At 51.0% G+C, this 4,637-nt stretch overlaps 1 long non-coding RNA gene across 1 annotated transcript in view; it reads right to left on the bottom strand.

Annotated features, from left to right (window-relative positions):
• The window catches only part of LOC111533508, a 4,011-nt gene extending 696 nt beyond the window's left edge, over positions 1–3,315 (bottom strand). Inside the window, exons 1-2 of the long non-coding RNA XR_002728889.3 lie at positions 1,972–3,315; positions 1,749–1,860 (exon numbers count right to left, since the gene is read on the bottom strand). This is a non-coding gene — a long non-coding RNA (uncharacterized LOC111533508). The remainder of the gene's footprint in view (positions 1–1,748; positions 1,861–1,971) is intronic.
• Between the last annotated feature and the right edge of the window lie 1,322 nt (positions 3,316–4,637).

Below are 4,637 nucleotides of genomic sequence, written 5' to 3'. Positions count from 1 at the left end.
TTGGCCAGGATGGTCTCGATCTCTTGATCTCGTGATCCACCCGCCTCGGCCTCCCAAAGTGCTGGGATTACAGGTGTGAGCCACTGCACCCGGCCTACATTCTGTTTTAAGACCATGACTAAAGGCCAGGCACTGTGGCTGGTAATTCCAGTGTTTTGGGAAGCTGATGCAGGAGCAGCACCTGAAGCCAGGAATTCAAATCCAGCCTGGGCAACTTAGCGAAACTCTTTTCTCTAAAAAAATAAAATCAGTTGGGTGTGGTGACAAACGCCTGTAGTCCCACCTAGTAGGTAGGCTGAGGCAGGAGGATCGCTTTGAGCCCAGGACTTCAAGGCTGGAGTGAGCAGTGACCACATCACTGCACTCCAGCCTGAGACTCTGCCTCTAAAAAAGAAGGCCTGGCGTGGTGGCTCACGCCTGTAATCACAGCACTTAGGGAGGCCAAGACGAGTGGATCACTGGAGCTCAGGAGTTCAAGACCAGCCTGGCCAACATGGTGAAACCCCATCTCTACTAAAAATACAAAAATTATCCCAGCACTTTGGGAGGCCGAGATGGGCGGATCACGAGGTCAGGAGATCGAGACCATCCTGGCTAACACGGTGAAACCCCGTCTCTACTAAAAAATACAAAAAACTAGCCGGGCGAGGTGGCGGGCGCCTGTAGTCCCAGCTACTCAGGAGGCTGAGGCAGGAGAATGGCGGGAACCCGGGAGGCGGAGCTTGCAGTGAGCTGAGATCCGGCCACTGCACTCCAGCCTGGGCGACAGAGCGAGACTCCGTCTCAAAAAAAAAAAAAAAAAAAAAATACAAAAATTAGCCGGGTGTGGTGGAGTGCGCCTGTAGTTACAGCTATTCAGGAGGCTGAGGCAGGAGAATCGCTTGAACCTGGAAGGCGGAGGTTGCAGTGAGCCGACATCAGGCCACTGCACTCCAGCCTGAGCGACAGAGCAAGACTCTGTATCAAAATAAAAAAGAAAAGAAAAAGAACATAACTGAAATATAAGGCCACAGAAAGACTGAAAGCTTGTTCCAGCCCTCTAGGAGCCATATTATGATGTGGTAGAAATAGTCCCGGTCTCAGCCCTCAGGGGTCAAAGTCTGTTGGGAGGCACATGGGAACAATACCTGATCCCAGCTCTCCCTGGTCAGTCTGGCGAGGGATATACAATACCAGGCCTGGTGTCTTCATTCAAGGGTCACAAAATGCTCACGACCACCAAACCCAGTCCTGTGCTCCGGGGTCACAGTTTGGTAAGAGACACAGGAACCAGGCGTGGTCCCGTTGCACAGGTCAGCGTCTTGCACCGTTTAACAAAAAGCTATTCCCTCCCCCACGTAGTTCTGAAAACTGCGGCTTGGGGGACAGAGGAAAGAAAGCGAATCAGAACTACAACCCTCCGTGCCAGCGTTTGGAAAGCCAGAGCCTCCCCGCGAGAGCATGCAACGCCGTCAACCTGCACGGAAAAGACAGATGTTGAAAGGGCGGTGTCTGGCGTGCAGCGCTAGAACGGAACACAAAGCCCACCAATCCGAACCAGAACCCTCCAATCCCGCTGCCCAATGAGAAGGCGGTTTTTCTGTCGTCCGGACAACCGTGCGGTAGCTGGGTGTCTAGCGTAGGCGCCAGAGGGCGATTGGGGCGGGGGGGGAGGGTGGCAAACGGTCTCGCGCTGGCACGCCAAGGGCTGGCCGCATAGCCGGGGAGAGCTAGGGGAGGGAGCAGGGGGCCGGGTGGAGGGCACTCACCCAGCCGCGCGACGGCAGCGGCCTCCCACACAGGCTCCGGGACCTTTCCAGGCTGGCTCTCGCGCTCTGTCACATCCCCAGTTCGGTCTCATCCCCTCTTGGGTTCTCTTGCCTGACGGAGCGGGCCAATGGTGAAGCGAAGAAGACGGCCTGTGCCGCTCCCAACCAATGGGCACTCTCTGTGTGCCGCCGGCCCCGCCCCCACGCGTGGCGCCATTTTCACCTGAGTCAGGTTTGGGGTGGAGACTGGGGCGGGCCAAGGTTAGTGGGCGTTTTGGATCCGTAACCACTCTGCATCGAGTCCTGGCTTCAATTTCCTCATTCCCTTATCAGTCGATCAAAACAGGGACTCATTAAGGTGTGTATCCTCTTCTTCCGCTGGTGAAATTAGCGTTGCGTTGCATCCTTTCACCTCCGCCCTTTTCTAAGTAGAGTAACCCTCAGCATGATGCAAAGAAACTGTTACAGGCAGATCACATGCTATACACTGCAACCACCCCCTCCCCAGCTCTTCAGTGCTCAGAACTCCTCAGTCCTAATAGCAGCGGTCATTCTCTCTTCTCCCGACCTCAAGTCAGAAGAACGAATCAGAACCCAGGCCTCTCAGTCCTACTGACCAATTGGCATGAAGACCCTCAATCTCCGTGTGCCAGTTCTAAAAAGCCAATCAAACGCCTAACCACTAGTGGGCCCCCAGATGGAGCAATCAATCAGAATCCAGACCCATCCCAGACCTCCCATCCAATTAGAACCCACAACCCTCAGTCCTAAGGACAAATAGGCACCAACCCCCTTCATCTCTCTTGCTCTCTCTCCTCTGTGTCCCACTCAGAGCAACCAATCAGAATGGGGATCCTTCAGTTTTCCAGCCAGTCAGGCCTCCCCCACATCGAACTATGCAATCTGTCCCTGCCCTAATCAAACCAAGCAGGACCAGGATCCTGCCATCTTCAGGCTCTTCATCTAATCAAACAATCACAAACTAACCATGAACCAATCACAGTCTGCTCTCTCCTCATGGTTTCCAGCTTCCAAACCTTTATCCATGCTGTGTCCCCTTCCTCACTCACTCCTATTCGCCTCTGAGCAGTGAAGAAGAAGCCTACTGTATATTTCCTACTTTTATTTGACAATAACAAATTGTATATAAAAAGGAAGAAGGAAGGCGAGGAGGCCCTGGATCTCCCCCTCTCTGTTTCCCCAAGCATCCCCCACCCCTAGGCCCCAACAGGGACCACCCCCTTCCCGCCTTGTGGTGGGGTGGGGATTGACAGGCATGGAAATGGTGTGATTTGTGTGTGTGTGTGTGTGTGTGTGTGTCTTGAGGTGTTGGGGGTCAAGGATGGAGGGGGTCAGGGAGTAGAGAGAGGGCCTTCCCTCATCCCCCATCAGTGGCACCCTGAGAGGGGTCTTAAGAGGGTTATGAGGGTCCACAGATGTGCCTCAGCCTATGAGACGGTAGAAGATCCAGCATCCAAAAGTGACCCAGTGACTGGCCCAGCTGAGCTCTGACCACTTGTGGACAGTGTATGCCATGCCATAGCCCTGTGGGAGAGAAAGAGGTGATGGTCCCACTTAACAAGGACAAAGAAGTTCTCAGGAAAACCCATCCTTTGCCCAAGGACATTTCTGTGACTGCTCTAGGTGAGGCCCCACAGAAGGGCCTAGGTACATATGAAAGGTGACCAGATATAGTTTTTGTCTTCTTCTTTAAAAATCATTTTAAAAACAAAGTGATCCCATTCTCTGACATGTTATCTCCCTAATATATAAAGAGCTCCTAAAAATCAATTGTTTGGAAAGAAAAATTGCCAGAGAAGGTGAAATAATAGGTCATTCCAGTAAAGGAAAAACAAATGGCTCTTAAACATATGAAAAGATGCTCAGCCTCATTCATAATCTTCCTCATTTTATTTAGTTTCTTTTTGAGACAGGGTCTCATTCTGTCACCCAGGCTGGAGTACAGTGGCACGATCTCAGCTCACTGCAACCTCTACCTCCCGGGTTGAAGCGATTCTCCTGCCTCAGCCTCCTGAGTAGCTGGGATTACAGATGCTGCACCACCATGCCCAGCTAATTTTTGTACTTTTAGTAGAGATGGGGTTTCACCATGTTGGTCAGGCTGGTCTCGAACTCCTGACCTCAAGTGATCTGCCCGCCTGGGCATCCCAAAGTGCTGGGATTACAGCCATGAGCCACCCCACCCAGCCATCTTCTTCTTTATTGAAGTGGCAAACATATCCAGGAAGCTTGAGAGGTACTCTGTACTGGTGGGGCAGGAGGCACGTTCAGACATTGCTGGTGGGAGAGCACAAAAGTACTACTCCATTGAGACTATCAGGAACAGATCCTACAGATCTGTCTGCACCTGTGTGGATCCACATGGGTACAGAGTTCCTGCTGCAGCCTCACTTGCAATAGGAAAGGACTAGAAATCACCTGATGTTCACCAATAAGAGAAAAATTAAACTGTGTCACTTCCTCATAGTAGAAAAAATGAATGAGGACACTATATTCTGATGTGGAAGATTTTCAAAAATTGCAGAACAGTATCATTTGTGTGTTATCTTTAGGGTAAAAACTGGCGAGGGGGTAGAATTAAAATATATTTTTATATTTGATATGTTTAAATTTTGGAAAGATATTTTAATAAAAGGATAAAAGTGGGCTCGGTGCGGTGGCTCATGCCTGTAATCCCAGCACTTTGGGAGATCAAGGAGGGTGGATTATCTGAGGTCAGGAGTTTGAGACCAGCCTGGCCAACATGGTGAAACCCCGTCTCACTATGTAACCTGTAAGAGGGTAGCGGGCAAAGGGTGGGAGTAAGTCTTTTCTCTGAATATCTTGAATACTGTTTGGTTTTTGAACCATGTGATAGGCATTCACTAT

The sequence above is a fragment of the Piliocolobus tephrosceles genome, unplaced genomic scaffold (genome assembly GCF_002776525.5).
Source record: "Piliocolobus tephrosceles isolate RC106 unplaced genomic scaffold, ASM277652v3 unscaffolded_9661, whole genome shotgun sequence".
In the NCBI taxonomy this organism is placed as follows: Eukaryota; Metazoa; Chordata; class Mammalia; order Primates; family Cercopithecidae; genus Piliocolobus; species Piliocolobus tephrosceles.
Note: the sequence above shows the minus strand (reverse complement) of the source record. Positions and strands in the feature narration are given on the sequence as shown.